Genomic DNA, 11,307 nt, shown 5'->3' on the forward strand with positions numbered 1-11,307 from the left:
TGGGAGTGGTTGGGTCATTACAAAACCTAATTTCCCCATACTAATTTTTCCCTACTGTTACTCACACCTTCTTGTCAACTGTTTGAAATGGGCCACTCCCGTTACCACTACAAAAGTGATTTTTCCTCCCTTGGTATCCTACTGTTAATTGAATTGTCTCATTAGACTGACCTCCCACTTGGTAAGGCAACTCCCATCTTTTCATGTGCTATGCATGTATACCTGCTACTGTATTTTCCACTCCACAAACACAAATTCAACTACCACCTCTGTACTGGTGACTCACAGACCTATTTCTCATGTCCAGACCTGTCTTCTTCTGTTCAAACTAAAATCTTGCCCCTCCCCACCCCTGACATCTTCTCATTGATATCTAACCATCAGCTAAAGCTTAAGAGCTCTGCTTTAGATATGTTTATTTTCCTCCCATGCCCAGCTCTCCCCTCACCTCCTTTCTCAATCACTGTGGACAACACCAGGATCCTATCTGTCAGTCACTTAGGCCAGTTACCTGGAAGTCATCTTTGACTTCCACCTTTCTCTTAATACTCACATGCAGGCTATATCTAAATCTTGCCAACTTTTTCAGCATAAAATCTCTAAAATACGTCCTTTCCTATCCATCCACACAGTTCAAACTCTCATCCAGGCTCTCATCAGCTCACATCTCAATGTCCTTCTCACTGGTCTTGAAAACTACAGTTGTGCCCAGATCATATCTATTTGGAATGCAAAGATCACTCTCTAGCTTGTCTCTTTGACCATATCACTGCTCTCTTTGAATTCCTCCTCTGACTCCCCCCTTCTCTATCACATCAAACATAAGCCATCTGTCTTCACTTTCAAGGCCTTTCACAGCCTATCTGCTATCATTCACTATCAAAATGTCAACCCTTGCCTCTGACTAGCCAATATAGCCTCCATCACCCGCTTATTAAATTTTCAACCTAATACCTTGGTGCTTTCTCCCATGCTCCCTGTCATGGGAGGAGCTCTCTGTAAACATCGGCAAAACTACCTCATTATCCTCCTTCAAATCTCTCCTTTGCCATGATACTTACAAAAAAACTTAACAATGGTTAGACTACTGGTGTTCTGACACCACGACCTATCATGCTAACGTATGTTGTCTCACTGTTTCCTTATATTCCATTTTTTTTTGGTCTGTAGCCATCTGCTGTCTCTTGTCTTAAATTTAGATTGTAAGCTCTTCAGGGAAGGGACCATCTTTTTTATTCTTTTTATTCTATGTATGTACAGCGGCTAGCACAATGGGGTCCTTATCCATTCCTTCCCAAGCATCATGGTAACAGAAATAATACCTAAATAAATAACAGCAACAAATGCGGCAAAGATGAGTAACATTCAGCTGGTCTTTACTTAAGGTTCTAGAATACACCATTAATAGTTTCTTCAACCTCAATTTCCTTCAAAGAAAACTCTATGGTAGAGTTTGTGGTAGATTAGCTCGATATTCCATTTTGGAGCCACTTCTCTAATGTAATGGTTCTCTACTTTCTATGTAAGAAGACCTCAAGTAAGAACAGAAAAAATGGTTAGGACGCTCCTTCCATCTAGCCATAAAGAAAGGAGGGTGATTCAACCTCCTAAAACCTGTTTGTAAGCCTCTAGGTTGAGAGCCTGTGCCTAACTATCAAAAGATTGTGAAAATAATTATTAAATTAAAATAAATTATACCTTACAAATATTTGATTTAAATATACTATTTTCTAATATTTCCATGGCAATGGATGTTTGTCAACTTACTTCCTACAGACACTTGTCTTGCCTGAGAATAAAAACTGTGATGGAAAAAAATTCTTTCCCTTTTAGGGAAAGAATCAGTCTAATTTTGACTGTCTTAGATAAAAGCCAAGATTTGGTAGGTATCTAGTTTTGTTTTAAATTAACTTGTTTTTGCTTATTTTATTGCTAAATTGGAGTCTAATGCTTTAGACATTATGACAGACACATCTCCACAAGTGTCACTGTAAAGTGATTTTCCTTTTCTGTCTCTCAAGTGGTGATGGAAAAGAGGTTTCACTTACAATAAGAGTACAGAGTTAAAAGGTAAGCCTTACAGTTTTACCAACAGAAACAGTTAAGGAAATTAATTAATATAAATACTGAAACCGGTTAACTTATTTTCATTACTCCTCCCTGCAAAATTAAATATTATTTTCTAAGAAACACTGGAATCATCTCCCTTTTTATTCTGACATAGGAAACCTCTCCCCTAAAGATCTCTCCTCTCCAGAAAGGGAAGGAAAAAAGTCAGGGAGCTTATACAACATAATGTATATATATTTGTATTTTCCTCACAAACCTTTATAAATGGTGGAGGTACCATCACCTATAGTTGAGGTTGCCCAATACTTCCCATTATAAGACCCTATTTTCAGTTGCTTATAAAACTTTGCCAAGCTTGAACTATTTGAGCTAAAATTTTCCATGCCAGGTGTCTGCTTCAGGTTATTTATTAATTTTTAATTTCAGCAAAAATGATTCAGCTGTTTTTGAGAGAGATGGTAAAGAAAAATGTGTTATTTTGCCCATGTTAAAAAAAATTGTACAATCATTTCACCATAGAGAAGCTCTATAGCCCCCATGGTTTGGAGCAGGGGTATGGCATTTCACTCCTGGAGTCAGGAGTGTACCTTTTGCCAAGTTATGAACCTCTGCAAATCTCAGTTTGCATATGTTCAGTAGACACTTGTTAGAGTTAGGCAGCTAAATTCTCTGAAAATTCCATCTCTACTGGGCATGCTCCAGCCCAGGGCTGCAGGGGCTGAACATGCCTTTTCCTGCTATTGCTCCTCCTGGCAGCTGAGGGACTACTGTGTTACTAGGTGAGAAGCAGGCAAGCCAAGTGCCATCTCTGGCAAAGGTTGCAGGTATCAACTAAGAACTGACTAACTCACAGCTGAACGCCAGACCCAGCTCACTTGTGTGTTAGTATAATTAAAAGTAGATGTTAAAAATATATTAAAATGTGTTTAGTGTTTAAATTTCAGGAAAAACTGACGGGATGTTGAATTCACTGTTTTCTCTTATCTGTACTCTGTTATAATGAAATAGCAAACATTAGCATTGTGTTTACCCCTGTAACTAAATAAACCATCAAATGAGAAAGTTCTTAATTTGCGTTACACAAGGCTTATAACAGGAAAGTGCTAATTCCTGTGCATGGAAAGCCAAATGGTCATTGTGTGTGAGAGTAAAGATCAAATTCTCTAAATGCATTCCTCTCTCCTCATCATGAAAGAAAGTACCCACTTGGGGGTCATCCTGTCAGCTTGGTTTCTGTGAGAAAAAGCTATACATAGGGACACAAGAAAAAATCCTGTTTGGACTGTTTGAATTCTAACAGGGCAGAATAACTGCATGAGAAGACAAAGATCCCCAGAGTTAGGCTGGGTAGCCCTAAAAGACTTTTGGGAAACTGGCAGATTACTACATCTCTGGTACCTTTTGAAATTATATAATGTGACTCACTTGTACATATATTTTTACCTGCTTTAACCTCTCAATAGCTCTCATTTCTTTTTCTTAGCTAATAAACCTTTAATTAGTTTACTATACTATTGGCTACCAGCATTGTCTTTGGTGTGAGATCTAGGATGCAAATTGACCTGGGGGACTGACTGGTCTCCTGGCACTGATTATTTTGTCGTTTTTGGTGTAAGTGACCATTTATCACATAAACCAGCTTGTCTGGATGGCAAGATAGACTGGAGTGTCTAGTGACACTCTAGCTGACATACAAGATGACAGTCTAGTGCTTCTATACGTTCATAGAGAATGTATTGTGGTTGCCTGGACATGGCAGGCCTAAGCCTGCCCATAGCTAAAAGCCCTCCCCCTTAACTGCAGGGGAGAGGTGGACCCAGTACATCGTTTTCCCCAGTGAATACTGAAGACAAAAATGAAAAAACTGGGATAGGAATGAAGGTCATAGAGTGAAAATTAGGGAACTGGAAGCAGAAACCAAGCACAGAACCCCCCACAGCACCCACTGCTCCTTAAAGGCATCTAAAGAGTCAGTGGACACTGCCAAGGTGAACTCTGCAAGGAGACTTGATTGAACAAGGCAATTGAAATAGGTCCCACAGCCCCAGAGTACACCACCCTATCCAGCTTCCTCCTCTTTGTGTGATGGTTGGCCATCTTGGCCAATGCCAGGAGGAGGTTGATAAGGAGGTCTCACAACTTTGTAGGGTCAAGAATGGGGTGTGCGCGGAAATCAGGAGGTGTGAGGAGAAGTGCAGCCAGTAAGAGGTTCTGAAGGAGTCAAAAAAGGGGTTGCAACCTGGTACATTCTATGTAGATGTGTCCCAGGGTGTCCCTATCGCTGCAGAAAGGACAGATGTTAATAGGAGTAACTGAAGTGGAAGAGGTTTGTGCTGTGAATCTAAAGGTTCAAACCTTGCTGATGAATCACGTGGGAGTTAATATGGTTCCACGACGGAATTTGTTTTTTTCAGTTTGCTTTTTTTAAAAGCTAAGAAATTACATAAAAATCTATATAATATGGGTTTAAGTAATTATTTTCTGTTGAACTAAAATATTTTCTGAGTAACTCACTTCACTTCATGCCTTCAGATGCTTCTAAAACATCACCTACCTAGCAGTGTGAGGCTCACAAACAGACAGATTAGTTGAGTGAATTTCCTCATCAACGTAAAAAAGAAAAGGAGCACTTGTGGCACCTTAGAGACTAACAAATTTATTTGAACATAAGCTTTCGTGAGCTACAGAAGTGAGCTGTAGCTCACGAAAGCTTATGCTCAAATAAATTTGTTAGTCTCTAAGGTGCCACAAGTACTCCTTTTCTTTTTTGCAAATACAGACTAACACGGCTGCTACTCTGAAACCTCATCAACATGTAATTCAACAAGGAACTGTATTTTTCATAAAAGTCAGTAAAAATGTATTCTTTCAAAACAATAGTGTTAAAACAGGCTCTAGTCCTAATCGTCTCCCAGTTCGTACAGCTACACACAAAAATCTAAAGACAATTAGTGACTAACAGCTTCTCCCCTACCTGGGAAAATTGATCTTCTTTCTACACCTTCTTCACTACTAAACGATCAACAATATCATGATTAGACCCTTTTCTCTCTGGGATTCTACATCACAATGATTCCACTGAGGAAAAATGACAGTTCCAACTCCTCCAACAACCTCTTCAGTCAAACACAGAGCTCTTATTTACTAAGAGTAAACAGAAAAATTGCAATCAGCTAGTCTGACCTCCTGTATAATGCAGGCTGTAGAAAACTGCCATGAATTAACTCCTGTTTCAGCAAGAGCATATCTTTTAGAAAAAGATCCAATCTTGATTTAAAAGTTCTCTGTGATATAGAATCTATCACAGTTCTTGGTAAATTGTACCAATGATTCCCCTCATTGTTAAAAATTTGCTCGTTATTTCTAGTAGGAATTCGTCTAGCTTCAACTTCCAAGTCTTGTTTTACCTTTTCCCGCTACACTGAGGAGTCTTTTATTATCAAAGTTTTGTTCTCCTTATAAGTACTTATGGACTATGAATAAGTCACCCCTTAGCCCCCAGGTTAAGCTATACAGATTGTGCTCTTGCAGTCTAATGCTATAAGGCATCATTTCCAATCCTTTAATTATTCTCCTGGCTCTTCTTTGAACCCTTTCCAATTTATTCATATCCTTCTTGAACTGTGGACACCAGAAGTTGAAACAATATTCCAGTAGCAGTTGCACCAGGGCCAAATACAGAGGTCATATAACCTCCCTACTCCTACCCAAGAGTCACCTGTTTACACATCCAGTATCGCATTCACTCTTTTGACCACAACATTAGACTGAGAGCTCGTGTTCATCTGATTATTCACCATTACTCCCAAGTTTTTTTCAGAGTCAGTGCTTCACAGGATAAAGTCCCCATCCTGTAAGGAACCAGTCAGAATACAAGCAGTAAGAACTTAAGAGTGAAAGGCCTAGGGATGAGAAGTTTACTAAGGAAAGGAACAAAAAAGAGAAAGGTAAACCAAAGAACTAAATACCTTTCACATCCCCAACTATCCTTTCCTTGAACAACTTTAGGCTTCAGAATGTGGAAATCAGAATTGTTGGACCTAACATACAGAGAGTGCATCTTTTGGATTAAGAAGTACCATTTATAGATAGTTATTTTTCAGATTAAAACTGCATGTGATAATGATGTAGAAAAGTGCAAAACTGAAAAGAGATTATAAGAAGCCTTCAAGTTAGGAAATATTTCCGTCACTTCTCCAAAGACATTTCATCCAGTGTGCAGAATATGTCAAAGACTTTTGTCGATCAGCCACTGGGAGTTATGTACCCAATGGCTTCCACAACACGACACACCACAATAGCAATCCTTGACATCGATTACAATTATCTGATAGTACCTTTATTAATTGTCACCATCTGAGACTTCAAAAGACTCAGTGTTATTGCACAAAAAAGTATACATGTTCTCTATACAGAGCTAGTGGGAAAGTGTTTTTTGTATGCAATAATAACCATCTGGAATCTAAGGGATAGAAATTGTCCCACTGTTAAACTGTCAGTCAAACACCTTATTATACATGGATTGAACATCACATCCATATATAACTACGTTTCCTGTCAGTCAAATATGTTGTTCTATACAGATCTAACATCAATTTGATTTTTAAATTGGCAGAGGCTATAAAACATTGTTCTGATGTGATGTCAATGTGATCTAAGTTACTGTGTGTCAGAATACAACAGAATGTCATTTGCCACCCACAAACAGTCAAATGCAAAGATTTCCTTAACTAGTTGGAGGTGAAGATCGTGCCACGTTGGTCCTACGATACTAAAATCTTGATAATTTGGGTATTTTTAATATACTAATTCATCCAATGGGTAACTTCGTTATGAATATTAGCAGCTCGGAACAACTTTTATTCTTGTTTATCCATCACAAATGTTGATTTAAAATGAAATTAGCCCTTTTATCTTTATTGAGATCAACACTGGTTTATTACAAAAAAGTTCGAAAGTACTATTTTCCTATACAAGAACACTTTCCAATGGCATTAGCAACAGAGTGGGAAAAGTAATCCACTCACAGGAGTAAAGTTGCACTCAACTTCTCTGCCAGCTACAAAACTGACCAAGAAAGAAAGGAGCAAGAGTAGTGCCAAACAATGTTCTCCTCTCCCCCATAGATATTTTGATATTTCTGTTTTTAGTTCTGAGGATTTTTGGATCACTAACACATAGAAAAGCACTACCAAAATTAATTATTTTCTAGCCCATTCAACTTAACACATTACTTGTAATTTTGTTTCCCCTGTGAGGTGTCAAGAAATGAAGTACAGTAAAGGATCATGAAATAAGGTATTACCAAAAAAAACAAAACAAAACAGATTAGAATCCTGAGCATACCACATACATTTTTCTATGAATTAATTTGTTTTTTTGCAAAAAAAAAATTAAAATGCATAAAGAAATCATTAATCTATGGTGCATAATCACCTTACATATACTTACACACATGGGTGACTTAATAATAGTTAAGGCAGGGGTAAGCAAACTTTTTGGCCTGAGGGCCACATCAGGGTATGGAAATTGTATGCTGAGTCATGAAGCTCATGAAATTGGGGATAGGGGTGCGGGAAGGGGTGAGGACTCTGGCTGGGGGGTGAGGGCTCTGGGGTGGGGCTGGGGATGAGGGTTTGGAGTGTGGAGGGGGGCTCTGCGTTGGGGTGCGGGGGGGAAGTGAGGGCTCTGGGGTGGGGCTGGGGATGAGGGGTTTGGGGTGTGGAGGGGGGCTCCAGGCTGGGACCGAGGGGTTTGAGGGCAGGAGCAGAATCAGGGGGCTGGGTCAGGAGATTGGGGTATGGGGGAGGGGTAAGAGGGCTCCGGCTGGGGGTGCAGGCTCTGGGGCAGGGCCAGGAATGAGGGGTTTAGGGTGCAGAAAGGTACTCTGGGCTCAAACCAATGGGGGTTCAGAGGGCATGAGGGGGATCAGGGATGGGGCAGGCTGTTGGGGAATGGGGGGGTGCAGACTCTGGAGTGGGGCTGGGAATGAGGGGCTTGGAGTACAAGAGGGGGCTATGGGCTGGGATCGAGAGGTTTGGAGGGCAGGAGGGGGATCAGGGTTGTGGCAGGGGCTTGGGGCACAGTGTGTGTGGGGGGGGAGGGGGGACCTCAGGCGGTGCTTACTGCAAGCAGCTCCCGGAAGCATGCCCGCCCTCCAGCTCCGAGGCACAGCCAGGTGGCTCTACATGCTGCCCTGTCTTCGGGCACCACCCCTGCAGCTCCCATTGGCCGAGTGCCTGTAGATGGGGCAGTGTGCAGAGCTGCCTGTCCACGCCTCCGTGTACTAAGTAGGAGCCGAAGGGTCATGCCAGCTGCTTCCTGGGAGCCATGCAGAGTGGGGTAAGCCCTGTCGGGAGCTGAGGACCAGATTAAATGGTCTGACCAGCTGGATGTGGCCTGCGGGCCGTAGTTTGACGACCTCTGGGTTAAGGGCATGATTCTGTAATCTTAACTCATGCAGAGCACTACTAAAATAAGGGTTGCAAAATCCCTATTAATTAGAGACATGGGAGTCACAATGTCTGGGATTTACTCCCAGTTCCATCAATTTCCCTTTAGGTTATGCCTTCTCTGACTCAGTTAAACCCTCTGTAAAATGGACCTGCTGTACTCCATAGAACCCTTATCAGGCATTATTAACTACATGTTAAAAAACTATGAGCATTTAGGATCCAATTCATAATGATGAAATATATATGATATTGAACAACTTTAATCTTATGGAATTTAGCAAAGTAATCTGTCATGTGAGGCTAAAATACAAATAGGTTATGCACAGAGGCTTACGTACAAGTACTAATATACTATTTTTCTATTTCCAAAAAAGCACTCTAATTTGAGATTTTGAACATTGTATATATATTCTGTAATTTAGCTCATTAAAATTCTATTTGCCCAATCACCTTGGGTTCACAGATTTTATTTGTTGGAATTTTTTGTTTTGTTTTTAAGACAGGCATTAAAATATAGCCTTTTTATTTATCATTTTAAGGGTGTGGGATTGTTATTACTTGCATTACAGTAGCACCTGGCCCCAACTAAGACTGGAGCTCCATTGTAAAAGGCACTGTATAAATACATAGTAAGAGACAGTCCCTGCCCCAAAGAGTTTATAATATCTATCAACAAGACAAAGGAAATACTATTATTCCATTTTACAGAGGGAGAACTAAACCACAGATAGATAAAGTAAGATGCCCAAGATTACACTGGAAATCTGTGGCAAAAGTGAAATTTGAACTCAGATCTTCTGAGACCAAGTCCAGTACTTTGACCATAAGACCATTTCCCACAAAAAGCAAATTTTGTGCCTAATTATGTCCAACTTTCATGACAATTTTGGAAGGCTATTATGAATATGGTGACACATTTATCTATGCAAAAGACTAAGCAAGTGTCACTGAAAAAAAACTATAAAATTAGGGAATTAACTGGACTCAAGTAGGTTACCTTCACTTTTCATTTTAAAAAAGGAAAAAAGGGGGTTATAATAGAATTACTTACCACTATGGTATAATACAGAAGAGGAATAATGTTTTTTCCTTAAATGGGGAGGGGACAGTTATAGATTGCTAAAATGGAAACAGCAGAAATTAAATCAAATTAATGGGTAAGATTTATACAAGGAAAACTTTGATCAAAACATATCACACAAGGGATTGTACAGAGAGGCACTAAATGCAGGGACAGCATGGTATTTACCAGAGATGTTTTTTAGCAGGTTAGATCATGGTTTTTACTAACTCAGGAAAAACTAGTTAGTCCCAGTTTAAGACATTTTCTATTTTAAAAATTGTGTCATTGATGCACTATATTGCTATCACATTACACATAGTTTTAGTTACATATTTAAATTGTGATTACATAAAGCACTAGGAGATTAATTTACAAAGAAAAAGTAAAATTGCAGTGATCATAACAATGATATATGTTGTTATAATACTGACTGTCCACATATCTGTATACATTTTGGTTCGGTATTTTTTCAAGGAAGTTATATATGTCAGGACTTATTTCAGTTTTCAATATTTTACAAATAGAGTCAAAACATTTGGTTATATGCAAACAACAACAATCCAGACTTTGAGGCTTGAAGCATTAAGCAATCAGAAGCATGCAGAATTGCACACTACCAGTCTAGGTCCACTTGGCCATTCAAAATTGTTTCAGAGTAGCAGCCGTGTTAGTCTGTATTCGCAAAAAGAAAAAGAGTACTTGTGGCACCTTGGAGACTAACAAATTTATTTGAGCATTCAAAATTGTGTAACAGAAGACCAACTTTGATGTAGTGGATAGACCAAGCCTATTAATCAATTCTGGGTGGATTATCCAAAGTTTGAAAAGATTAGTTCTATGTTTGCTGAAATTGCTGGACACTGATGCAATTGTACCTCAAGTCAGACAGAATATCCTCATTCTACAAATGTTTCCACTATGTTAAAGGGGAAACTTTTCCTTGATAGCCGATGAAAACAATGATTTTGGATACAGCACTTCTACTTTAAATCAAGCTAAATATGAGAGAAAGTCAGGATTTTACTCAGCAACCGCTGTCTTGCAATTTCTTTTTGTTCAGATGACAAATTTCTTTCCTGCGTATTTTGGATGAAGAAGGTTGGGCAACATGTGTACAGGAGTAATTGCCTCATAAAATCTCTTGTGTACTTTTCCTTTGTCTGGTGCAAGACCTTTATTTATCAGCAAATGCAACTATTTTTTTCTACAACAACTACAACAATTGTTAATGTGTCCCTTTGGTGTGCATGACATTTCACAGCAACTAATTTTAATTGTCTGATCAAGCTACTTGCTTCTTGGTAAATCCCTTGATTATTGATAGGGCCCAACCAAATTCATGGCCGTGAAAAATGCATCACAGACTGAAATCTGATTCCCCCACCCCCCAGTGAAATCTGGTCTTTTGTGTACTTTTACCCTATACTTCACAGATTTCACAGGGGAGACCAGCATTTCTCAAACTGGGGTCCTGACTCAAAAAGGGGCAGTGGGGGGTTCGCAAGGTTATTGTAGGTGGGGTCGGGGTATTGCTATCCTTACTTCTGCGCTGCCTTCAGAGCTGGGTGACTGGAGAGAAGCAGCTTCTCGCCGGGTGCCCAGCTCTGAAGGCGGCAGCACAGAAGTAAGAGCGGCGATACCACACCATACCATCCTTACTTCTGTGCTGCTGCTGGCGGTGGCGCTGCCTTCAGTGCTGAGCTCAGGGCCAGCAGCTGT

At 39.8% G+C, this 11,307-nt stretch overlaps 1 long non-coding RNA gene across 1 annotated transcript; it reads right to left on the reverse strand.

Annotated features, from left to right (window-relative positions):
* Window positions 1-4,874: 4,874 nt before the first annotated feature.
* Window positions 4,875-10,086, reverse strand: LOC122458652. The gene is made up of 3 exons (XR_006278760.1): window positions 9,577-10,086; window positions 6,039-6,213; window positions 4,875-5,921 (listed from the first exon to the last, which is right to left on the reverse strand). It is a non-coding gene; the product is annotated as an uncharacterized LOC122458652 (long non-coding RNA).
* Between the last annotated feature and the right edge of the window lie 1,221 nt (window positions 10,087-11,307).

This window comes from Dermochelys coriacea, chromosome 2 (assembly GCF_009764565.3).
Source record: "Dermochelys coriacea isolate rDerCor1 chromosome 2, rDerCor1.pri.v4, whole genome shotgun sequence".
NCBI classification, from domain to species: Eukaryota; Metazoa; Chordata; order Testudines; family Dermochelyidae; genus Dermochelys; species Dermochelys coriacea.